At 42.4% G+C, this 27,539-nt stretch overlaps 1 non-coding gene across 1 annotated transcript; it reads left to right on the top strand.

Moving 5' to 3' along the window:
- The first annotated feature begins 3,289 nt into the window (after positions 1–3,289).
- LOC144672065 (U11 spliceosomal RNA) lies at positions 3,290–3,424 on the top strand. Its single transcript, XR_013574068.1, has one exon. It is a non-coding gene; the product is annotated as a U11 spliceosomal RNA (small nuclear RNA).
- Positions 3,425–27,539: the final 24,115 nt, after the last annotated feature.

Here is a 27,539-nt window from a genome sequence, read left to right as displayed (position 1 = left end):
CTGATGGTCTGTGCAACCTCACAGCTGTCTTGACCACTCCCTCCATCAAATGTATAAACCTGTACCAATGTAAGAACCTGTACTTTCTATAAATTGTACAAGGGATTGGAATCTTGCTTACACCAGATCACTAGATATAATGCTTTCACCCTGTATCTTTGCTGTGCGATAAACTCTTGATCCACTACGTATGAGATCACTCATGAAAAACACCTTTCATTTACCAACTGGGATGAAATCAATATTTCATAAGAAATTTTCAGATGTCGCTGTGGCTTGCAGGTGTGCAGGCTTGAACTATGGGCACCTTGCTGAAGTAAATTTATTAGGGATAAGCAAGTGACCTTGGCTGAATGAACTCACAGTAAAGTCAAACCGCTGAAATCACCATTGAAATCAATTTTCCAAGAGGAATGAAGGCTCAGCTTCCAAGTTTATGGTTACATTTAATTTGTTTTTTGTGGTAATTTTCTAAATGCAAACTATGGTTAAAAACTCAAAGGGTAGGAATGACCATATCAAAGTCTAGATCTTTTAATCTGAGCAAATATGGGGTTGGCAGTGTGTTGGATATGATATTGACAATTTTCCAACTTAGGCCCTCCTCTTAATTTTAATAGAAACCATATGCAGCGAGTCTGGTTGGTAGCAAATCATAAAATTGGGCTAAGCAGCTGCTCTTAAGGGTACTGTACACTCTTAAAGTAAGTGCTACACACTTGTCTGATCCCTGCATTCATAGTGATGGGCAAAATTCCAAATTTCTGCTATTGTTACATTGGAGGTCCTCTCCCATGAGGTGTGGTGAAGGAAGGTTAGCTTCTTTGGTGTGAATTGTGCTATAATGGAGAATGTTAGACTAGGTCCCATAAAGGGTTAACTGTAATAGTCTGTGATGTCATAGAAGGAAGTGACATATATCATGTGATCTGAGAGGCTAGGAGAAAGCAGCATGGAAAGAGACCAGCGTAAAGGAGTGTTCTCATACCTGTAAATATGTTACAGTGAAGTTAAGTGTGTTTGCAGCTAACAGTCTTTGGAAGCTATTGAAATTACTCCAACCCCAGCAACACAATTATATGTGGAAGAGCATCCACCTCTGCACGTGAAGCTTGAAGCTGCCTGGGAGGGCATTGTGGTCAAAGCCAATGCAGTTTCCCTACAGAAATAGGAAAGAAACTCGGTGACATTAAAAGAAGAGTTGAGGTAAATTTAGCCAATGTTGCATGTATTTGTACTATTCATTCATAGCTCCAACTGTACTTTAGTTGCACTCTCAGGAGATTACTTGCCAAGCCCTGCTTAGTACCAATCCTCCAGCCCACCATCCTCTTTCAGAAGCTGTGTAGAACATTGGCCATCAACAGCCTCATTATAGGGCCCCTGACAGATCAAGCATGCAAGAGTCATGGCTGAGAAACAATCCATGGGCATATGGGCCTTAAAGGGAGGTGGTTCAGGTAAGGGATTTGCTTGCATCTGCTCTACAGATTAATATCAGCTTCATAAGTTGCTCTGCCTTCAGGCCAAAGTTGCCCACAATGACCAGGAAGGAACCAGGATTGGATGATGATGGCACTAATTAAACACCTTTGAAGAAATGGCACTTACCACATGTGACTATAAAACTATGGAGGACATTGGCGATGGAGTTATTGTGCTACTACCTAACAAATACCTTCCATTTACTATAATCATTCACATTTACAGTGTTTGTAGTAATTCTGGGAATAGAGGCGCTAACAGCTAATAATCTAAGCTACTAAAATTGCATGATTTTATCTGTGACAAACCATTCTCTAATGTGCAGTTTGTAAAATATTTTGCTTTTTGTTAAATGTCTGTTGTGCTCAAATTGATGACAATAAAGGAAGTGGCAATGTGACCCCAGGTATTTCACCACATAACAAGTACTAGATCTGCTCAAGCTACAGCTCAGCTATGTGGAGTCTTCAGTTAATGAGTTGGAGAGATGAACCAAGAAGTATATGTGAAGAGGAACAAAAGCTGAAAGACTGAGCACAAGGGATTGGTATCCTACCAAACCTGCTTTCAGATGGGAGTAAGTACAAGAGCAAAAATATTTGCAATGTCCTTTGTCTGTTTGGCTATAGCAGCTGCTTGACAATGTGCCAATGTGTATCTATGACCTCACTACAGTTTATTGTTGACTTGCATGCAATGCAATGAGTGCATCTGTAGAGAGTCTCAAATCCCAGAGAGATCTCTATCTCAAAGATGTCACTGTTGTTATTGGCACCTTTGATATTCATTTACAGGAGGCTGGTGCTGCAGTTTTTATACATTGGTGGATTGCAAATGCTTATGATAGAGAGCTTCACTCTCATTGGAGACATCCTACAGACTACTCTGATGCAGAGCGCATAGCACCTATGGCCTACCATCCAGGGCATTGAAGAAGGAGGGTTTAGGATGTATGTCCTACTAATGTGAGACATTGCATGAGCTTGGACCTAGATGTTCTGCATCATGACCAATCTGATAGATCACTTGGCAGTGCTGCTTCCCTGTCACCACAGTTGCTCCTCCCATTTGAGAATTATTTTGACATAGCGTAAGCTTGGGCAGTAGAACATGGACAATGTATAGAGACATCAAGGGGAAATGTGGGCTTAGGGATCACAACGGGCTCTGGGCACTTGGCACAATGTGAATAGCACTAAGTTAATAGAAAACTATTTAACTTTTGGCTACTGAAAATGCTGTTACTCTGCAGAGAGAGGGCATTACAGATGGAGTAGTGAGCATGCTGTGGTTAGGTTGGGTTCAAGTTCCAATTCAGGGCCTGAGAACAAACATCGAAGCCTACACAGAACAAGTTCCTGATGTCCCGGCCAATATTTATCCCTCAGTCAACATCAGATTACCTGGTTATTGTCACATCATTAGTACCTCTACATAGTGTCCTGACACCCCCTCGGCTGTCATGGCCACCTGTGGTGATCTGGAGTAATCCCATGGCATAAAAATGCTGTTGCCATGTTTAAAGCTGTAGGAAGTGCTTTATGTTTATGATAGAATCTGAAGACCAGCATGTGGCACCATCAACAGGGCACTGCTCTGACATCCCCAGGTACAAAATCCATGGCCTGGGGTTTTACCAAGAATGCACGCAGCTGCTGAGGTGCCTCTGAATGATTTCATAATTACATAAGAATTGCGAGATGGTAAAGGAGCAGGATCCATATAGTTTCCTTTGACTATTCTGGTTGTCACATGATACACCAATGTTGGGTTATTGACTAATTGTAGCAATTGTTTTATTAGTCTTAAGGGTTTCTACTGTGAATAGCACATGGATGAGGCGCTTGCGCTTTATCCGTGCGGAATCGATGTCAAGAGATTTCGGAAGCACAATTTTTGTTTCTTGGAGCTGCTGGTGGTCGTTTGTCTCAGCGCTCCGCAAAAAAATAACAGAGCCAGACATGCAGCTTGAAAGTAATCAACTGCTTCTCCCAAACCTGCAGCACCATGTTTCACACCTCAAATTATTTATATACTGCATCCTGAAGTTTTTTCTGAAGGAAAGCTGTCTCATTTTCCCACAGAATGTTACCTAGGTTGCAGGATTTCAGTTACATGGAAAGAGTAGATAAGCTCGAGCTGATTTTCTTAGGGCAGTGAAGATTAAGGGCTAATTTAATAGAGGGGTACTAAATCAACAACAGCAACTTATATTTATATAGCAACTTTAACAAAGTGTCCCAAGGTGCTTCACAGGAGCATAATAAAACAAAATATAACACTGAGCCAAACTTTGCCACCCATTGCCAGATCAGGCCTGATCTTCCAATGGTTGAATCTGACACTTAAAATTGGCCCCGGTATGGGCCACGCAAAACCTCATCTAACAAAGCTGGTGTGTTCAAGTTACGCCCCATGCCGAATATTTTAATATCAAGTACGGCTCCACTCAGGTGTGGAAGTCCATATTCAATAAACTTGTACACCTATGAGAAAATAGGGTTGGACTGTTGAAGTGAGTTAAAGGGAGGTCAGATGACTAAAGAGACAAAGAGTCAAAGAGATAGGTCTTAAAGGAGGTAGAGAGGCTGAAAGGTGCAGGGAGGGAATCCCAGAGCATGGGGCCTAAACAACTGCAAGTGCAACCACCAAGGGGAAAATTCTCCCTCTGTTGGGGGGGGAGAAGTTTAGGAGCAGGCGTGTGGAGGTGCGCCTCCGATTGGCGCCACCGATTGGGGGCGCGCCGCCATTTTATGTAGGCGGGCCAATTAAGGCCCACCCAGCGTGATGTCCACAAGGAAGCGCTATGCGGGGGAGGGGGGATTCCCTAAGCCGGGAGTGCGCTCTTTCACGCACGCGCACGAAAGAGTGCGCTGATCTCCCTCAGGGAGATCAGCTCCACATTGAAAAATCTTAAAAATAGAAAAAAAAAATTTCCCTGACACTGTCACATGAGTTGGGACATGTCCATCGCTTTCAAAGACACTTTTATTACATTTTTTCAAACCTACATGAAACCTCATCCTCCCCGTGGATGAGGTTTCATGCTTTTTCTAATGCCCACCAGGGCCCCTAGCCTGCCCGCCAACCTTAACGTTGGATGGGCGGGTCCACTAATTACTTTAATGACTTTGTCAATGGCCTCAATTGGCCATTGACAGGTCGGCGGGTGCACAAATGGCTCTGCTGAGCCCCCGCCTTCCTGAAATTGAAATGGGGCGGAGTGACGTCGGGAGTTCTGCTCGATGTCATCTTGCGTCGGCGAGCGGGCCCCATACCCCGCTCGCTGACTGGGAAATCCTGGCCCAAGTGTGGGGCAATTAAAATCAGGGATGCACAAGAGTGCAGGTATCTCGGAGGGTTGTAGACTGGAGGAGCTACAGAGATAGGGAGGGGCAAGGCCATAGATGAATTTGAAAACAAGAAAGAGAATTTAAATCCAGAAGTTGCTTCGTGAAGTTTTGATAGAGCAACTGGGAGAAACTGCTTCCAGTGGTAGAAGGGTGAGTAGCCAAAGGACAGAAATTTAAGATAATTAACTAAAGAAACTGGAGGCGACATGAGAAATCGATTTTCACACAGCAAATTGCTATGACTGGGACTGCATTGCCTGAAAGGGTGGTGGGAGAAGGTTTTATAGTAACTTTCAAAGGGAATTTGACAAACAACTGAAGAGGGAAAAAAATATAGGAATGAAGAAAAATGGCAGGAGAATGGATGTGATTGGCAAACTCTTTCAGAGACCTGGCACATGCATGAGGGGCCAAAAGTCTCCTTCCGTGCTGTGTTTCGTTTCATCCCCTGAATTTGCCCCATACTTCCAGTTTTTGGAATACCTAAAGGAATTTCAACTTTGCAGCATCTTGTGCATCAGCAGCAATGAACAAAACTGCAGACAGTTGTCACTGTTTTATGACACTGGCTGCAGCGCTACACAACCAGTTCAATGCAGCAGTGCAGAGATCCCCAGTCCATTAAAATAACAAAAGAAAATGAATACCTGTAGAAATTTTCAACCTCCCTTTAGTTCACTTCAACAGTCCAACCCTATTTTCTCAGAGGTACCCAGGTTTATTGAATGTGGACTGCACTCTATGTAAGTGGAGCCCTACTTTATATTAAGAAATTCGGCATGGGGCTTAACTTGAACACACCAGCTATGTTAGATGAGGTTTTACATGGCTCATACCAGGGACAATTTTAAGTGTCAGATTTAACCACTGGAAAGTCAGGCCTGGCCTGACAGTGAGTGGCAAAGTTTGGAGGTCCGATTTTCAGACCTGGGCTCACTGCCAACAAGACCCCTATGCTGCCAGGGGCTATGAAAAATTCAGGCTTTAAGCCCAACTGAACATATTACAGCAGGTTCAAACAGGTTTAGTTAGTCAAATAGTTTCTAGAAACTCAGCACTTGTCTTATTCTATGATTCTGTATGTGACAATCACACAAAATTCCAGGTACTCAGAAACTGACCTCACATTTTTTCTGTCAAATTGTGTCCTTTTACTCTTTCACGGGATGTGGGTGTCATTGGCAAGGCGGGCATTTGTTGCCCATCTCTCATTGCCCTTGAACTGAGTGGCTTGCTAGTCCATTTCAGAAGGCAGTTAAAAGTCAACCACTGGGGCCACACCAGGTAAGGATGGCATGTTTCCTTCATAAAGGGCATTAGTGAACCAGATGGGCTTTTTCAACAATCACTGATAGTTTCATGGTCACCATCACTGAAAGTAGCTTTCAATTCCAGATTTATTAATTGAATTCAAATTCTACCAGCTGCAGTGTTGAGATTTGGACCCATGTCCCTAGAGCATTAGCCTGGGTGTCTGATTACTAGCCCAGCAACATTACCATCACACCACCATCCAGTCATGTAAATTCAAAAGGGAATTGAATTGTTATTTTAATGGACTGGGGATCTCTGCACTGCTGCATTGAACTGGTTGTGTAGTGCTGCAACCAGCTTATAAAACAATGTCAATTGTCTGCAGTTTTGTTCATTGCTGCTGATGCACAATGCTGAATTGAATTGTTATCTGCAAAGGAAGCATGTACAGGGTTATGGGGAGAAGACAGAATGGCACTAGGTGAATTGCTCATTCAGAGAACCGGTGCCAACACAACAGCCCAAATGACCTTCCCCTGTGCGCCAACAATTCAGTGATTCTATGAAATGCTTTCATGTCTGTGTCTCTACAGTGCTATAGCCATGTTCTATTCTGTACATGCACAATGTCAACCCCCATTTTCCCAGTCTGGATATGTATGATGCCTTTCCCTATCAGGCTCCATTGTCGCTTCCTCCTGCTCCCCACATGCCCGGCCCTATACATTGATGTGCTGCTGTGAGAATCCCATTCCTAATCTAATAAACTAGTCTAATATCAGGAGATGCTGCAAATATTCAGTAGGTTGGGCAGCATCTGTGGAGATAGCCTTTCATGTGATGAGCTAGCCTGACAGAAAGTCATCAACCTGAAATTTTTTGGACTTAGAAACCTTTTGGCCATCAGGACCATTTTCAGGCCCCAAGCCCATTTTCATCAGCAGTGAACCTTCCAGTTCAATCTTCCTGAAGGCAGCCAATTAAGAACCCACGTCTGTGATCGTCATCCAGCTAGGGATGTTTGGGGGAGTGGGAGGGGGGGGTGTGCTTGAGAAGACAGGAAGTCGATTCAGTGCACTGCAAGCGTGGCCAGCAGTCTTGACTTTGTGTGCAGTGAGAGTGCTGTTGAGGGGAATAAGGCAGGAGCGGGAGAGTCACAATCAAGGTGCCATCAGCCTAATGAGAATGGTTGCTACTGCATCACTGTAGCAGAAATTAGAACATAGGAGCATAGGAGCAGGCATAAGCTATTCAGCCGCTCTAGTCTGCTCTGTCATTCAAGTAGATCATGGTTGATCATCTACCTCAATGCCATTTTTCCACACTATCCCCAAATCCCTTGATGTCATTAGTATCTAGAAATCTATCGATTTCTGTCTTTATCATACCCAATGACTAAGCTTCCACAGTCCCCTGTAGAGAACATAAACACTAATTTCCTTCAGTTCCTCGTTCTCACCTATCCCTTGGTTCACTATTATTTGTGAGAGATTTCTTGTATCTTCCTCCGTGAAGATCGGCACAAAGTAATTATTTAGCTTCTCTGCCATTTCCCTATTCTTCATTATAAATTCTCCTGTCTCTGCCTGTAATGAAACAACATTTGTCTTTGCTAATCTTTTCCTTTTTACATCGCTATAGAAGTTTTTACACTTCATTTTTATGTTTCTCGCTAGTTTACATTCATACTTTATTCTCCCTTCCTTTATCAACTTCTTGGTTCTCCTTTGCTAAATTCTAAAATGCTCCCAACCCTTAGGCTTACTACTTTTTTTGGGCAAATTTATAAGCCTCTTCCTTTGATCTAATACAATCTTTAACTTCCTTTATTGTCAAGGTTGATTCACTTTTCCTATTGGGTTTTTGTGGCTTAAAAGAATGTACATTTGTCATAGTTCTTTAAATAATAGTCATTGCCTGTCTACTATCATACATTTTCCAAATCTACCACAGCCAACTTGCCCCTCATACCTTCATTGTTTCCTTTGTTTAGATTCAAGACCCTAGTTTTGGATTGAACTTCAACGTTTTCAAAAATAATGGAAAATTCTATCATATTATGGTCACTCTTCCCTAAGGGTTCTTTTACAATAAGATTATTAATTGTCCCTTCTCACTGCATAATACTAAATCTAAAATAGCCTGTTCCCAAGTTGGTTCCACAATATACCATTCTGGAAAACCACCTTGTATACATTCCCAGAATTTATCTTCCACAGCATTAGTGCTAATTAGGTTTACCCATTCTATATATAGAGATTGAATTCTCCCATGGTTACTGTATTATCTTGTTACATGCACCTCCAAATTCCTGATTTATACTGTGTCCTACATTATCGACAACTGTTTGGTGGTCTATAAATAACTCTTACCGATGTTTGCTGCCCTTTGCTGTTTCTTAGCTCCACACAAACTGATTCTTGTTCTTCCGATCTAAGACCTTCTCTCACTAATATATTGGTCTCATCCCTTATTTTCAGCGCTACCCCACCTCCTTTTCCTTTTTGCCTGTCCTTTCCAAATGTCAAATATCCTTGAATATTCAGTTCCCAGCCTTGGTCACCTTGCAGCCACATCTCCATAATGACAATTAGACCATACCCGTTTACTTCTATTTGTGCCATCAATTCCGCCTACCTTGTTGTGAGTGCTGCGTGCATTCAGATGGAATGCCTTTAATTGCGCTTTTTTATCATTATTCCGTATTTTGACTCTATTTGATTTGATTCTCCTGCCTTCCACTTTTGGAGGGACTATCGGAGACATCAGTCTCCAGAAGCTCCTTATGCAACACAAGTCTCTAATAGTAGAATACATCAGGCTTGCCATTTTTTTGCCGTTGAAGGAACTCCCACGCCACTTCAACCTCCTCCTGTGCAGCCACTCTGAGGTGCTGAAGAGCTGATAGAGCATGGGGACAGGGCGATACTGAGAAATGACCATTTCAGTGGAGGATTTCAGTTAATTGCCTAATTATCCATCTCAATTGTCTTCCCGGCACTGCCAGGTGGGCTGCCGACTTTGGACTCATCCTGCTCTTGGGAAAAGCGACTGGAAGTGGGAGCGCATCCGCAAGTCAGCCGGAGTCCTTTTCTCTAATTCTGCTTGCACCCCCTGCCTCCAAACCATCTTCCAAGGGCCTGGTAAAATTCCCCCCATTAACTCTGTACCTCTCTCCACAGACCTGACCTGCTGAGTATTTCAGAATTTTCTGCTTTTTATTTTAGATTTCCAGCATCTGTGGTATTTTGCTTCTGCAATCTAGCAGCAGTCGTTTCAGTATTCCTATATTTATTACATTATATAATTTCACCAGCTTAAAACCCACAGTCTTCAATCTTGCCCTGTTCCATTCTTTTCTCATTCCACAATATCCGTATCTTAATGAGGTTTGGTTCAATTCAGTTTGACTGCTATTTCCCCAATGTTGTATATGAAAAAGACAGGAATAATAAAGTCCTGAAGGAGAGGCAAAATATATTGAAGGTACTTTGGAGAAGTGTGCCGGTTATAAACTTTAGTGAAATATACTATAGTGTTGAATTACTTATTAGCCTGTGAACTGGATGTTATTGTTGGTTTAAAAACATGTTTTGCGATTGAGAAGACAAGAGTTCAGTGCTGCAGGGATTACTTGCCTTTCAAAGTATGGGCCATGTTTCTACATAATAGGATATTTGTCGTGAAAATGACTTGCTTAACGTTTGAATAACTGAGTCAGGGGTAGACTGAGCTGAAGAATATTAGCATCGCATCTGAGTCAAATTTTCCTCTCTTTAAGAAACTTAGCACACAGTGGGAGAATATTATTAACCTTAATTTGAAGAAAAGCAGCCTGTGTTCTTAGTAGTAATTGAAACATGCTTGAAAGAATTGGTTTCATGGATATCTCAGCCATCACCTCAGGCTTGTGGCTGCTGAGGAACATGTCGCCAGGCAACCACCCAGCGCCCAGCTCTATGCATTTTGAGCCCTACAATCTAATCGGAGTTAAAATGTCACCAAGACTGGGTCCCAGGTTGTCAGCCTAAAGCCAAGCCCATCTAGCACGCACATATCCAGTGTGAATATTGCGGTTGCTGGGAGGGAAATGCCCCTTCATCTCCACAGGGAACAGTGCAGTAAGCAGATGAAGCTGGGCTGAAAGAGGGAATTGCTTTCAACTGAAAGACTCTTTATTTTACCACTTCAAAGCTGAAGTACCAGGAAACAATAACGGAGAAAATTGTGCGGTCCTCAGAGAGCGAAGAGGCCTCAGCAACTGGTGTGTGAAAGTTAGTGAAGGGATTTGAAATACCAGCTTCCTGGGAAATTCTTGATATTTCTGGCTTCTAATTAATTAATCTGCCAGTTGATGGTTATATAAACTGTAGTTAGCAGTATGATATTTAACCCTCAAATCCCACAAGAAACAAAAAGACGCAGGATGGCAAAACGAAGTCACATTTTTACTCTGTGCAACTTTCTAATTCCGCTTTGTGAGATAACGTTTAGCAATTTGAAGAACAGTCTTTTGATATTTTCTGTCGTGAGTTTTTGATGCTTCAAAAGGGAATGCCTGAGATTTCTGGCACAGTAATAACAGGACACCTTAATATTGCACGTGAATTATTGTACAGGTGTATTTTATGAAATGTTTTAATCAGGGCAGCATGGAATAGCGCAATTGCTTGTTTAACAAAGGGCCCTGTACAAACCTCAAGTTAGCAACATAGGAACAAAGTCAAATATAACAGCAGCAGAAGGGAGCATTTTCCTCCCAGCAACCACAATATTTATGCTTGATAATCAAGACAAAACACAAAGGACCAAAAAGTTCCATCCATAAATCATTCTGAATATAATTTATAATATCAGACAACAATAAATAATGTGAATGACTGAGACTGCAGGTGGTGTTTATCAGACAGTTACATTGAACATTTTGAAGCTGGCCTATGTGGTGGACTTTTGATGCTGTGGGATGGATAAATTCCACGAGTGTTACTTACAGTAACACCAGGAATTCCGCTATAACTATTCTTATGTTTGAAAGTGGGACAAAGAGTCAACAATTGAAGCAAGTATGAAAACACCCCTGTTGCAGGAATGCGTAGGAACTTTTGGCAGAATTTGTTTCTATCTGACACACGTTAAGAAATTATTCCATTATGTAACTCAAAATAGCGAGTGGAGAAAGAAAGCTGGATGAAAAACATTTTTGTACCTTGAACTTGTTCATGCCGCACCATCTCTTCTTGTACAGGTTAACGTTGTGAGTTAATCCATTTTGCCCAATGATGAGATTGCATGTCAAGGGAGTTTGCACTTAACATGCCCATTAATGCAGCACGGTTGAACGTTGTATTGATTTCTGACAGCATGCAGATACATATTACACTTCTTAACAAACATAGTTGTACATTGCTGATGCTACCAGTCACGATGCTGTCCCACATTGCCCTTGCTGCCATTTGCGACAATGTCATCGCGATCTGTGAGGTAGAAAAAACCACGAGCAGCACTGACATTCCCGTTCATGAAAACCCTGTTGAGAAAGGTCTTTCTGGGAACAGCAGCTAATTAATATTCAGGTAGCTGGAATCAACTCAGGTTCCAGATGGTTGGAATCGTGGCACGCATGCTACCAGTGTGCTAGCCTTACTTTTTAATCTTGGGCATTTACATGTGTTAACACAGTGTGGTTACTATCCATGATTCTCACATTGATGTGGTCTATCTAATAAGAAAGAAAGACTTGCATTTATATAGTATGTTTCGTGACCAATGGATGTCTCAAAATGCTTTACTATTGGAGAATTTTTCAGGTGTTGTAATGTAGGAAATGTGCTAGCCAAGTTGCACACAGCAAGCACCTACACACGGAAATGTGATACTGATTAGATAATCTTTTTTGAGATGTTGACTGAGGGACAAGTATTGGCCAGGACACCAGGGAGAACGCTCCTGCTCTTTTTCAAAATACTGCCATGGGATCTTTTACAACAACCTGAGCTGACAGATGGGGCCTCGCTTTAATGTTTCATCTGAAAGGTGGCACCTCTGACAGTGCAGCATTCCCTCAGTACTGCATTGGAGTGCCTGCCTTGATTTTTATGCTCAAGCCCTGGACTGGGACTTGAACCCGGAACCATAACTGCATTATTAAATGTCCACATACCACATACTCCAGCTGCAGTCTCTGGATAATTAAGTGGTTAAATCTCGCTCATTCCTCCTCCCACTTCAACCTGCACCAACTGCCACTCCAGTTGAGATTGCTAAATTTAGCACCAGCAACCTGGGACCTTCCTGCTTGTGTGTCTCAGTACCATTGTAGGTGGTCCTTTACCCCACTGAGCCATCAGTGGAACTTTTTTAAAACCTTTTTAATCAGCAACTAGCTCTTTGATAGTATGTTGGCTAATAAATCTGTCTAAAAGCAAAGAACTGCGGATGCTGGAAATCCAAAACAAAAACAGAAACAGAAATATCTGGAAAAACTCAGCAGGTCTGGCAGCATCGGCGGAGAAGAGCACAGTTGACGTTTCGAGTCCTCATGACCCTTCAATAAATCTGTCTGTTTGATAAAACTGAACCCAAACTGCAGAGTTGCTATCCTAATACACCTTCTAACAGCGAGCGCAATTCAGACGTACTTAATTGAGCATGAAATGCTTTGCAGTGGCTATATGTCATGGAAGCCACTACATGTTTTCTCACACTGCCGCTTCAGAAAGACTTGATAAGTTTTACTCAGTTGTCATTGGCTTTATGGAATCGCTCCTGAAAGGCTCATTAGGATATTTGGTTCCAACATGTATAGAATGGATTGTTAGACTACAGTGACAAGTGTTTTGGATTGGAATCCTGCTTGGTCTCATAGATAAGGATCAGCAGAAAAGTTACACAAACCTTACAACAATCTTCAATTACAGTGAAAAGTTCATAAGAAATAAGGAAACAGTGTAGTCTTACTGATGTTTCACTGCGTTCCTGATTAGTGCATGTTGATGACCGAGTGAGATTGTGTGGAAGGCAGGTTTCTTACAGTGAAGGAATTGATTGTACTGTATCTGCTGTGAGTTGCAAAAAGATCAGCAAGCACCTCAATGCAAATGGCTGCAAAGTTGTTCATGCTCAGCTCTCAAGTGATAAAAGGAGCACTTAATGGTGCCGTTTTCTCGTTAAACAATGATGCATTAGTGGGGAGACGCTATGTGTCTGTGGTGCAGCCTCACTAGCTTGGCCTCCCCCTATTGTTCCTCTACTTCCATGGAAGTAGAGGTGGCGGTAAACCCCAATGGGACATCGTAATTTGAGGTAGCGCTTCAACTGATGGTACAAAGGTGGGTGGAAGAGTAAATGACAAAAACAAAACAAAACTGCGAGCAATAACAACAGCACAGCTACCAGACTGGGAGACATGATATCAGCACCTCATTGAAATAAGTTGTGGTAGAAAACACAAAGTATGTTCAAAGTAGAAGGTGAGTCGTTGACTTGTTTCCCACCCATTCCTCAAAATCAAGGGCACATTGACTGCAGCTGCGGGACTGCCGCTGTACTCTGAAGATTCTGTCTATGCCACCATGTTGCCAAAAGACGTGCCAGGATATCCATCAATAATTCCCCTGCTCTTCTTCAAGGCACTGTCATGAGATCTTTAAAGTCCAGCTGAGAGGACAGATGATGGCAGACATTTAAGGAATATTTCATAACCCTCAACAAAGATATATTTCATCGAGAAAGAGAAATCAATGAGTAGGATGCACTGTCCGTGGCTAACTAAGCAAGTTAAGGGTAGTATCAAATGGAAAGAAAATTCATCCGACACTGCATAGATTAGTGGTAGGTCAGAAGGTTGGACAAATTTTAGAAACCAGCAAAGAATGACTAAAAAATAAATGAGGGAGAAATTAGAAATTGAGAGAAAGCTAGCTAGAAATATAAAAACAGGGTAAGAGTTTCCGCAAATATATGAAAAGAAAAAGAGACCTAAAGTGAGCACAGGTCCCTTAGAGGGTGAGACTGGGGAATTAATAATGGGAAACAAGGAAATGACAGAAGCATGGAACAGGTACTTTGTAGCAGTCTCCACTGTAGAAGACACAAAAAGCATCCCAAAAATAGTTGAAAATTGGAAGGGAAAAGGGATCATGATGACTAAGTAAAAGGCACTGGGAAAACTATTGGGACTAAAGGCTGAAGTCTCCTGGATCTGATGGCCTGCCTTTTGAAGAAATTGGCTGCAAAGATTGTGGATGCATTGGTCATAATCTTCCAAAATTCCTAGATTTTGGAAAAGTCCTAATGGAGTAGAAAACCACAAATGGAACACTTCCATTCAAGAAAGGAGGGAGACGGAAAGCAGAAAACGATAGACCAGTTAACCTAGCATCTGTCATAGGGAAAATGCTCGAACCTATTATTAAGGAGGTAAAGGCAGGACATTGAGAAAATCATAATACAATCAGGCAGAGTCAACATGGTTTTGTGAAAGGAACATTGTGTTTGACTAATTTATTAGAGTTCTTTGAGAAAGTAACAAGCAAGGTAGATAAAGGGGAACCTGTAGATATAGTGTATTTGGGTTTACAAAAGGCATTTGATAATGTGCCACGTAAAAGGTTATGACACTGGATAAGAGCTCATGGTTTTAGGAGTAACATATTATCATGGATAGAGGATTGGTTAGCTAACAGGAAGCAGAGAGTAGGCATAAATAGGTCATTTTCAGGTTAGCAAGGCGTGATGAGTGGAGTGCCACAAAGATCTGTGCTGGGGCCTTAATTATTAACGATCTATATTAATGGCTTGGAGGAAGGGACTGAGTAGCTAAATTTGCTAATGACACAAAGATTGGTAGGAAAGCAAATTGTGAAGAGGACACAAAGGGCAGGATTTTCTGGCCCCACCTGTTGCCAGGATTGTCCGGTCCCATTGCAAGTCAATGGACTTTTGGCTGGGCTGCCAAATCTCCCACCGTGACGGGGCAGAAAATCCCGGCCAAAGTGTCTGCAAAGGGTATCGATAGGTTAAGTGAGTGGGAAAAACATTGGCAGATGGAGTAAAATGTGGGAAAATGTGCCCATATCAACTCTGGCAGGAAGAATAGAAAAGCAAAATATTATTTCAATGTAGAGAGATTGCAGAAATCTGTGGTACAGAGAGAACTGGCTGCCCTGGTACATGAATCACAAAAAAACTATCATGTAGGTACAGCAAGTGATTAGGAAAGCAAATGGAAAATTGTTGTTTATTGCAAGGAGAATGGAGTATAAAAATAGGGAATGTTGTTACAGCTGTACAGGACCTTAGTCAGAGCATGGGCAGAATCGTCCCAGATTTGCACTAAGTGCAGTAGGCATATTGTTCCAAACCCGCCACATTAGTTATGCATTCCAGAGAAACGCGCCGTTTTCATGGCAGGCGGGCTCTCATTTGCCCACCCGCCATCACCTCGCCGATTCATCATGCCGGGCACCATATTTAAAGTCACACACACACACACACACACACACACACATCTCAGTGCTTCCAGCCCACGACTACTACAGGGAAGATGTCCACGAAAGGCAAAAAGACTGCAGCCCCCAGGTTTAATGACGCATCACTGGAAAGTCATTTGGACACCATGGAGGCCCGCTGTGATGTCCTCTACCCCCACTCTGTCCACAGATGGGCAGTGGCATCACCAATCCAGCATGGTAGGTGGTGGCAGTGGTGGTCAGTGCTAATGCTGCACAGAAGAGGCTAGCCATCTAATACAGATAGAGGTTGAATGATCTCACCCATGCAGCCAGGGTATGGCAACCATCTCATCACTCTAAACTCATACACTCAAGCCCATCACACATTCACTGGCATCTCATTCACTGCCAGCTCAAGGGACATCACCAGCCATTCTCACACACATACCCTCACATGTCCATCTGGCCTCATCTCCTTGGGAGACTGCCTCCTCAGCTTTCAGCATCTTGAGGTCACTTGCACAGATCAACATGTGACCCCACACACACCCTGGGTTACCCTCCTTCCCCAGTACAGCCCTCACCCTACAACCTCTTCCCTTGCCTAAGGCCACTTCTCCCCCTTCCCCAAGCAAGATCTAGCCCTGCAGCCATTGAAAAGCCACCCACATATGGCTGGGGTGGTAGGTAGAGACCTACCCGTGAGCCCCCTAAAAGTGATGTGGTGCCGCATGTGAAGCCTGGCGCTGATGACTGCGAGTGCTGCCCGAAGCAAACAAATCTTCAAGTCCCAAGTGAAGAGCAGCCTGCCAGGTGCACATTGCTTATGTGTCGTTGTGAAACACATCAGTGTGTTTTCCTACCGACGTGGGCGGACGATCCAGCGGATGGGCGGTGGGGGGCGGCTGGAGGTGGGGTAGGGGATGAGTCTGGCAGGCTGGCCTTATAATGATATGCTGATGTATTACAATGAGGTTGCAGGAAACACAGCCTGACATTGGCGGGCAGGGCAAACGATCACAAACTGCTTTCATGGTGTCGTGAAACCCATTTTTAACCTTCTTGCCATATTGTCCACTCACACCACCGAACACGCCCGACACCAGCGGCCACGGAAAATCCTGGCCCACGTCCTGAATACTCTGAACAGTTTTGCTCTCCTTACTTAAGCAGGGATATAATTGCATTGGAAGCAGTTCGGAGAAGGCTCACTCAGCTGATCCCTGGGGTGAAGGGTTTGTCTCAGGAGGAACGGTTGAACAAGTTAGGCCTATACTCATTGTTTAGAAAAATGAGAGGTGATCCTAAGTTTAAGGTTATGAAGGGTCTTGACAGGCTTGAAGCTGGGTGTTTACCCTTGTGGGAGAGTCTCAAACTAGGGGGCACAGTTTAAAAATAAGGGGTCTCCCATTTAAGATAGTGATGAGGAGGATTTTTTCCCTCTCAGGGGGGCATTAAGCTTTGGAATTCTCTTCCTCAGAGAGCATTATAGGCAGGGTCATTGACTATATTCAAGGCTGAGTTTAGATTTATGCTTGACAAGGGAGTCGAGTGCAGGCAGGAAAGTGGAGTTAAGGCCAACATCAGATCAACCATGATATTATTGACTGGCAGAGCAGGCTTGAGGGGCCAAATGGCCTACTCCTGCTTCTAGTTCTTATGGATGTTATGTGTCTTGAGTTTCACATCTCATCCAAAGGGCAGCATCTCTGACAGTGCAGCACTTCCTTGGTACTGCACTAGAGTGACAGCCTTTATTTTTGTCCTGATGTGTGTCTTGAACCCACAAGTTCTGATATCATAGGTGAGAGTGCTGTCAACTGAGCCACTGCTGTGATAAGGATGGTGCTATGAAAATATAAGTCTCTCTTTGCTGGCAATCAATACTATCTGGCCAATTTTGTCTGTGTCCCAAGAACAAATAAGAGAAAAAAAACAGGATGGATTCAGCAACTGAACACTCCTGGTGAGAAATGAACAGAACACGAGACATTGTGTATCTAAGATTTTCTAGCCAGTGCCCCCTGTGAGTGCCACACTTTGCCTGCTGTGCTCCATTACAGAATCAGGGCCTATTATTTTAAAGTGAGGCAGTTCCGGTTTTATTTTGAGGTCAATAAATCATTCTTGTCTGGCCAATAAATCACACTCCTCTGACCTGAATGCAGGAGAGAGCAGACTGAGGGTACAAACAGAACTGATTGAAGACAGCAAATGGTTCTGTGTTGAAGTGTGACTCCTCAATGCATAAACACTTCCTTTAATCTCCGTGTTTAACTCTCAATCCATGGTCTAAAGTTCCATCGATGTCAGTTTTGTCACTGAGATGTTCATAGACCTGCAATGTTACTGAGCTACAACATGGTCTTTATATGGTATTCATTTCAAACTGCTGTTGATGTGGCTGTAACACCAAATAACTCAATCTTTTGAAACATTAGCTATGTCCGCTTTGAGCTTTAACTGCTACAGCCTTCCTTATGTTACAAGGGGAAGGAAATGGTACAGTGGTATTGTTCCTGGACTAGTATTCCAGAAACCCAGGATAATGCTCTGGGACCCAGGTTCAAATTCCACCACAACAGGTGACAAAATTTTAATAAAATAAAATCTGGAATTAGAAGTCTGATGATGATGATGCTGATTGTTGTCAAAACCCATCTGGCTCACTAATGCCCTTTACGAAGGAAATCTGCCATCCTTACCTGGTTTGGCCTACGTGTGACTTCAGACCTAGCCAGTGACACCCACATCCATGAACGAATTAAAAAAAAACTGCAGTAATGTCTTCTGATCTCCCATTAGTCTTCACGTGGACGGCTTTGGGAGGCTGTACTTCCAATAGCACCTACGTTTTCAGCAAATTTAAATGTAGAGAAACTTTAAACACGCACAGTTTCCAGATTTGTGCATCTGAATAACAAGTGTTGAGACGTGGGCTAAAAAAAATTGCGACAGTGTGGCAGCCATGAATTAAAAATGTGAAGACGGGACAGGGAGTGCAGACTGATAGAAAATGCAAGGACTTTGGATTAACACCCTTATTTTTGGAATCCAACCCTCTTTTTAGAGAGCGATCACTACTAATTATAAGTGAAAGATTTGCATGTGACACTGTCCAGGGACAGTATTATCAAGTGACATGGATAGAAATAGTTGGAGCCTAAATGCCTGAATGGCTGCTGTGATTCTGCTGTGACATTTATGAGCAAATTTCTAGTGTTTGTTTCTCAATCACTTGGCTACCTAACAAGAAAACGCATGTTAGATATGAAAAAAAAAACAGTCCTCGAAAAATAATGCATTTCCTTCTGCGTATATTGTTACAGTTTTGTGCACTTACTTGTGAGTATGTGTTCCAGATGTGTACAGAGATTTAGAGAAATATTCTTGATATTGTGCATGTCCAATCTGTCCCTAAGTTTGCCTATCTCATTGAGTATCTTCAAAGCAGAGACTGAGAGATTTTTACACCTGGGGAATTTGGAGCTGCTGTAGATCATCACAACCATGATGGAGCAGGCTTGAAGGGCTGAATGGCCTACTCCTGATCCTGTACCTTGTACTCTGATGTACTGACAGACTGAGCCTCCACAGCTCTCTAGGATAGAGAAATCAAGATTCGCAGCCCATTGAGTGAAGAAATTTATCCTCATCTCATTCCTAAATGGCCACCCCTTATCCTGAGAAACAACAGCAGACAAACTAGTTGGGCAATTTAGGAAATGAACCTGTGACTTTAATGTTATTAGCATCATACTCTGCCCATCTGAGCTAACAGCCCAGTATGATTGCAGTGACTTATTACTGTAACTATTTTTTGATCTTTTGTTATTCTTACTGTAAGGGGGTCAGTGTCAAGCTCACATGAGCTCTGGTCCCAATGTAGCTATTCATGCATCTTCAGAGACATTCTCTGCCACATTATCAGACAGCACAGTTCCCTTTTATCACACAGCTCCACTTGCTGGTCACTAGTCATTGGAAAGTGAGCCCAGCCCTTGTCGAACATGGTAATTCAGTGCACAATGGACTAACTAATTTGGCTGAAATGTGTGTCGATGGTCCGGAAGGATCTTGAGCACGAAAGGTTAATGCAGTGTTACATTTAGAGGTGCGGGGAACAGAGTTGTGGATTTAGTTTGAATATTATTCTGTAGTAACTGGCAGATTTTGATTAATGCCTTCTTCTGCAAGTTATGGAGACATTCCAATGCATGACTGGTGTGGTCTGGAGACTTGATCCTGGGATATTGTTGAGACTGTGTACAACCCTGAAGATGTCCTTTGAACTCAAGCATGGTAGTCTAGTGGTTGTGGCACTGGGTCACTAATCCAGATGTCATGAGTTCAAATTCCACCATGGCAATTTGTGAAAGTAAATCTAGTTAACTTGTGTGCCTGGTTCAAAATAAATGATTGTGAAGACTGCTGTAAAAACCCCTATACTGTTCACAAATACCCTTCAGGGAAGGAACCTGCCACCCTGAGCGGGCTTGTCAAAGATGTGACTCCAGTTCAAAGAACATACGAATTAGTAGGCCATTCAGCCCCTCGAGCCTGCTCCCCCATTCAATAGGGTCATTGCTGATCTGATTGAGGCCTCAACTCCACATTCTATCTTCCCCTGGTAACCTTTGACTCCCTTGTTAGTCAAGAATCTATCGACCCCTGCCTTAAAAATATTCATTGACCCTGCCTCCACCACTCTCTGGGGAAGAGAGTTCCAAAGATTCATGACCCTCTGAGAGAGAAAAAAAAATCTTCTCACCTCCAGGCCCCTTATTTTTAAACTGTGTTCCCCTATTTCCACATGACATAATTGCCAGCAGGGCAATAAATACCTTGCTGCCCATACTGACCCCATCTCAAGAACAAATATATTGAAAAGATGAGTTGATTCTCTTCAGCATCTAAGTGTGATTCCAACACCCCAAGAGATTCCTGTCCACCAACCCTTTTGTAGAAGCAGTCAAGGCCAATGCCACACTAATCTGACGAGGGATGCAACAAAAATGAAAAAATGTACAACACGCGTGGTGCAGCAGCACAGAAATTAACCGTCCTCCTTAACTGCAAGAATTAGCTAGTTGCAGCTAGGTGCAACCTAACTGTAAATTGTTTTGCTGAGCAGACCAGTTTCACATAGAACCCAGTTTGTGTAGATGGGGACGTTCACTGTAATTATGCCCAAGATTGGTGGAATTTTATATATGAGACATGATTTGAATAAAGCCCATGTATATTATGAGCTTCCAGTGCCTGCAGTTTTTGACTCTGAGAATTGCTTTTGGAAAGTTGGACACTTCACCCAATCAGGTAAATGACTTAAAACCCATAAGTGGATTTAAAAAACCCAAAAGAACCTGAGAATTATTAGAAGAAGATAGCAAAAATCAACATTTTATTTGTGGTATTCTGACCTACCACTGAAAATCGCATTGTTGTTTCTTTTCACCACGCCTATGCTGAATCCAGTCCAGCGCAAATGGCTTCTCTTCAGGCTTAAAGGATCCTACATAAATTAATCTGTAGAAAGAATGTGCCCTGGGAAGGAAAAGGCTGGTTTCAATACTGAATATACCACATACTCTGTGGTTTAATGCTACCACATCATAAATCAGGATCTTGCACCCTCTATTGGCCATTCACTCATTCAAGTGATTGGACTACTTGCTGGAGCGATCATTTGTTTCACTGCAGCTGGCTTTCTCCAAGTGTCAACATTTACTGAAATATTATATCATAAATTAGTATAATAATAACATTCCCAGCTCCTTTATTTGTGCAACCTTTCTGTTTTTTTTAAAGGGAAATTTGTGAACCCATAAATGGAGCCCTGATAATCCATAACACTGGCACAGTGACAAATGCATTGAACTTGTTTGTATTATTGCTACCAATTTGCACATTCTCAATAAAGAGAGGGTGATGCGTGGGGCTATTAATCTACTAGTGATTGTTTTCAGCTGAGTATGTTAGAATTTAGAATTCACTTAAATTAATCAGCAGTGAATAAGCTATAAATCTAACTCTGGCGCAATTCATGCTTGTAGCAACCATATTAAGTTGTCCTTCCATCTTTTCACCCTGTACAGCCAGGTTATTCACCAATTGTAAAATTGGCTGTTTTCCCAAGTCGCGTGAATACCGATGGATTTTCTGTTCAAATCAGTAGTGCGACTTAGTGAGGAAGCGTAAAAGCGACCCTTCAGGTTAGCAAAATAAGAATACAAGTGCACAGACTGAGCTATCTGATCTTTGTAGGTCGCGGGGCAGATTTGAGGATCCTCAAACGTGCTCTAAGAGTCACAGGTTGCACATCCCTGTTGTAAAGAGATAGAAAAGCCTGTCAGATTCACCATTGCTTGAATCCCAAACTAGGAGATGCTTATGTGACTTCTTCCCAGGTATTGACTTTGAAAGCGTACATCAGGTCTGTGCCGCCAGCAGCACTGTTTAATTTTTCAATTTAGTCAAATGCTTAAATGAAAGGGCTAAGGATATGATAACTTGCTTCAAGTAGGGTTCATGTGAGGCTTTTTATCCCATTTGGCAAGTTCACATGTTCACCCCAATGTTCTTTACAGCAATTAAGCACTTTTGAAGTGTAGTCACTATTATCATGGAGGAAACGTGACAACCAATTTGCATGCAGCAAGCTCCCACAAACAGAAAATCTGATAAAGTCCAAGTAATCTGTTTTTAGATTAAACATTTTCTGTAGGAAGGAGGCAAATTAATTGTTTGTGATGGGTTTTGTCATGGCTAAATATGTGTTGTGTATTACTCTGCACCACCAGCAGGTAGAGACATCAGTATGTCTTTGTCAATCAATACGTGTAAAAACTACAGCTCTATATGCCACCAGGGGTCAGTGTTGCCTAACTTTTGTTCATGCTTTGGACTATTATTAATTTTTTTTACTGACTAAATTAGATATCTTAAAGGGACTGTTAACAGAATATTATGGAACTCTAGATTCCCATTGAAGCACGAGAAATTTGAAGATACTAAAGAAGACACTATGCATGAAATATATTAATATTTTAAAAAAAATCATGGGATGTGGGTGTCGCAGGCAAGGTCAGTATTTGTTGCCCATCCCTAAGTGCCCTTGAAAAGAGAGCGGTTAAGAGTCAACCACATTGCTGTGGGTCTGGAGTCAGATGTGGGCCAGACCAGGTAAGGACAGCAGATTTCCTTCCCTAAAGGACATTAACAACAGGTTTTGACAACAATTGATGATAGTTTCATGGTCACCATTACTAAGACTAGCTTTCAATTCCAGATTTATTAATTGAATTTAAATTCCACCAGTTGCCGTGGTGGGATTTAAACCCACACCCCAGAGCCTGGGTCTCTGGATTACTCATCCAGTGATATTACCACTATGTATTCATCAGCTTCTGGTTATTATGCTATTTATTTTGATTTTCTCTCCTCTACTTTTAAAGGCGCTGACTTTTGCTCTCATACAATTCCATGCTCTCCCCTCTCCTCCCTTCCTGTAGTCCTGTATTTTCCTCTTTCAATTATGTATTCATTTTTCCATTAATTGTTTACATAGTCTCTGCCTCAACTGTTCCCAATGGCATCGTGTACTCTAACACCTGATGTTTAAATATATCCATCAGATTCTATAGGATGTCCTCCAATTCCTTACCCTAGTTCTTTGTGCATAATCCTTATCACATAATGTTGGCGGGGGATATTTGACTTTGGAAGATGTCATAGATTTGCATAGGCATAGACCAGCCAGGAACTCTCAGCAGGAATTTGTAAAGGGCAAGTTAATTTAATGGAAATAAGGGCAGAGGACTACTCTGGACAATTTGTTGATGATACTGAATTAGGGACATGGCAAGCCAAAGAACAACAGAGGTGATTGGTTGAGAGGTTGTCGGCCTCGAGTTTCCTTGGAGCTGTTCTTGCTGCTTGGGAAATGAGACTGAAATCCAATTTTTGAGCATAAACTGAGTTTCTGCCTCATGTCAGCTGAAGTTACAGTGCCGGAGTGTGAACTCCTCCAGGCAATGACGAATGTTCCTCCTGGCCCATAGGAAGTATTGGAATGGTTCCAGCCCATCTTGCCTTCTTTTCCCTGTTGATCTTTGTTTGCGCTGTCACTGGGTCAGAAGCTCTGGCATTCCCTGTTTAAACCTCTCTGTCTCCCCATCTCTCAACCTTCCTTTAAAATATTCCTTAAAACCTACCTCTTTGACCAGGCTTTTAGTCACCTGCCTTATATGGCCTTGTGTCAATTTTTGCTAGATAATGGTGCAGTGAAGCAGTTTGGCAGGCTTTACTACCTTAAAGCCGCTATATAAATCTAAGTTGTTGCTTGCATGAAGCATTGGGAAAAAGTTAATGATAAATATAGGCTGACATACCCGATCCTAAATCAAACCATTCACATATGATATTACATTAAACTGATGCATCAGCCAGATGTACATTCCTGGTTCAGTCAATTCTGGTTTCACCTCATATTATATATATATATATATTTATATTTGTTCTTGAGATATGAGGCCAGCATTTATTGCCCATCCCTAATCACCACTGGAGCTGATTTGCTTCCTAGGCATTTCAGTGGGCAGATATTTGTCAACCACATTGCTGAGGATCAGGACTCAGATGTAGGCTGGACTGGGTAAAGACAGCAGATTACCTCCTTGGAAGGATATTAGTGAACCAGATGGGTTTTTATGGCAATCTAGTAGTTTCATGATGATTATTAATGAGAATAGCATTTTATTCCAGATTTATTTAATTAATAGAATGCAATGAACTCACATTTCTAGAGCAATAGTCCAGGCCTCTGTGGTGCTATCCTAGTAGAATTACTATTATGTTACCAGCCTCACCATATTATATTGCTACAGGCAAAGCTTTATCATAGCAGCTGAGTTCTACATTGGCGGAACCTGAGACAGCCAGTGGTGCTGGAAACTGTGATTACTGCACTTCCAGCTGAAGATATTTTGCGACGTAGTTGCATGGGATTGTACATGAAACACTTCGGGTTTGAACGTAACTTTCTGTTTAAGTAGAAGCACTGCAGTAAATTCAGGATCTCCAAACTGGGACTGAGGACATCAGCATTATTTCGGGAGGACAAGCTGTTAAACTTGTACCACTGGCGCAGTTTGGATCAAAAGATCAACTTGGGGAAATTTCCATTTAAAAATCTCATCTTTTGGCTTGCAGTGTACTGCTGGTGATAACAAGAACAGCACAGCTATCTTCAACTTGCAAGCTGGAGACTCAATTAAGAGGATTATCAAAATCTCCTTGTGTGTTTAAAATACTTGTAAAGCATAATCTCACTTTGTGAGCAGCGAGGAGCTTTTTAATCTCTTTGTTGTCTTCTCCAAAGGGCCCATTCCTTTATGCTCATTGTAATAAAGCCTGTTTCATTTCAGAATGATGCCCTTCCATAACCACTTCAAACCAACTTTATTGCCTGATACAGAACTTTTATCTGCTAAGCACTTCTCCGTCTGTTTGTCTGCTGCTCTCCTTCTGCTGAAGATCACAAGTTTTCCCAAGGGGAATGGAGCCGGCTGCCGGCCTGGAGGACCCTTCCCGCGGCGTTTATTAGTGACCCGATAAGCACGGTTACAAATACACACATCGCTAACACTTTGAGTTTTCCTGTTATCTTTGGCCAAGTCCCCATAGACAGGAAGCAATCTCAGTCAATCTTTTTCTTTGCCCTGTGTTTGTTTGAGGTTGTGAAGGTGCCAAGGACTCCTGTATTATAACAAGATAGGCAATGACTTTAATGGCTTTGCTGTGGCCATTAAGGATCATCTAAACAGAGCGCAAGCAATATAAACCTGCTTGAAATCATCACCAGGAGATACGCTTATCTTCCCTTTGTTGAGGTGCAATGGGATTTGTGCCAATGAATTGATTGTATATTCTTTGGATGTTGGACAATTACTGTACAACTATGAAGGATGATCTAAAATAGAAGTATATAAACCACTAGACTTACAGTGCCTGTTTGATGAGCCCTGTCTGTCAAAAACATCCTTTTATAATCTGTTAACGGCAAGTCACAATGCGACATTGCACACAATTTATAATCATAGAGTTTGTATAATGTAAAGTCCTTATTTTACTCTTATTTGTTAACTAATAACTGCCCACAGATAGAAGCTGTTTAAGGGGTATGGGCTGATGCCATGTTGCTGGTAGAAGTGCTACAATGGACCAATATCAACATCCAGGGGTTACCATTGGCCAGAAACTTAACTGGACCATAAATACAGTGGCTACAACAGCAGGTTAGAGGCTGGAAATTCTACAGCGAGTAATTCACCTCCTGACTGCCCAAAGCCTCTCCACCATCTATAAAACACAAGTCAGAAGCGTAATGAAATACTCTCCACTTGCCTGGATGAGTGCAGCTCCAATAACACTCAAGAAACTCGACACTATACAGGACAAAGCTGCCCATCCACCACCTTCAGCATTCACTCCCTTCACCACCGACGCACAGTGGCAGCAGTGAGTATCACCTACAAGATGCACTGTGCAAGAACTCACTGGGGCTTCTTCGATAGCGTCTTCCAAACTCTACCAACTAGAAGGACAGGGCCAGCAGATGTATGGGAAACCATCACCTGCAAGTTCCCTGTCAAGCCACACATCATCCTGATTTGGAACTATATCACTGTTCCTTCACTGTTTGGGGATCTAAACCCTTGAATAACCTTCCTAACAGCACTGTGGGTGTACCTACACCCCATGGACTGCAGCGGTTCAAGAAACGGTTCACCACCACCTTCTTAAGGGCAATTAGGGATGGGCAATATGTGGTGGCCTAGCCAGTGATGCTCACACACTGTGAAAGAATATTCAAAATAAAATTCGCTGGACAATAATCTATGAACCCCCTGTTGAAAATACATGTCCATGGAGACTGATTGAGGACAGTACCACATTTGGTTATGACAACCCCTTTGAAAGAATAATCTGTCAGTGCTTCATTGTCAAGGCTGATTAATTGGGTGAGATCTGGCTGCCCATAGAATAAGAATAAAGAACTCATGAAGCTTTCCTTCTCTTTACCAAATGTTTCCTCTATTTTCTTAAAGAGTCGGTAGCATTCTCGCCTCCGAGACAGAGATTGTGGGTTCAGGTCCCACTCCACAGACTTTAGCTCCAGTCTAGGCTGACGCTCCAGTGCAGCACTGAGGGAACGCTGCATTGTTGGAGGTGCTGTCGTTCAGATGAGACATTAAATCGAGCACCCTGCCCCCCCATCCCTCTCCCTTGTCTGCTCTTTTAGGTGGATGCAAAAGATCCCATTGCATTATTTTGAATAACGCCAGGGGAATTCTTCCCGGAGTTCTTGTCAATATATATCCCTCAATCAACACCACCTAAAAAAGTAGATTATCTGGTCACAATCACATTGCTGGGAAAACTCAGCAGTTCTGGCAGCATCTGTGGAGAGAGAACAGAGTTAATGCTTTAAGTCCATTTGACTCTTCTTCATACAGACTCGCATCGTTAACTCTGTTTCTCTCTCCACAGATGCTGCCAGAACTGCTGCGTTTTCCTAGCATTTTCTGTTTTTATTTCAGATTTCCAGCATCTGCGGTATTTTGTTTTCATCAATCACATTGTTGTTTGTGGGAGCTTGTTTTGTGCAAATTGCTGCCACATTACCTACATTACAATAGTGACTGCTCTGTAAAAGTACTCCATTGGCTGTAACCAACCTTGCAACACCTTGAGGTCATGAAAGGTGCTGATGTAAATGCGAGTCATTTTAAAAAAAAAATGTTCCCAGCATGGGTCACTGCATTCAGGAGATGTCAAAATAATTGCGAGAAAAGAACTCGGGAGATCTTGCTCTCCGCTAATGATTCCTTTATTCTCCTCAAAAGGTTGAGTCCTGGCTAGGCATAGTCTTACCGGCAGCAATCACCTTGCCAATTGTGAGAGCGTGAGTGCATCGTGTGAACAGGGGGTC

This window comes from Cetorhinus maximus, chromosome 2 (genome assembly GCF_964194155.1).
Source record: "Cetorhinus maximus chromosome 2, sCetMax3.hap1.1, whole genome shotgun sequence".
NCBI classification, from domain to species: domain Eukaryota; kingdom Metazoa; phylum Chordata; class Chondrichthyes; order Lamniformes; family Cetorhinidae; genus Cetorhinus; species Cetorhinus maximus.
The sequence above is the reverse complement of the archived record's forward strand: the minus strand, read 5'-3'. Positions and strand labels throughout refer to the sequence as shown.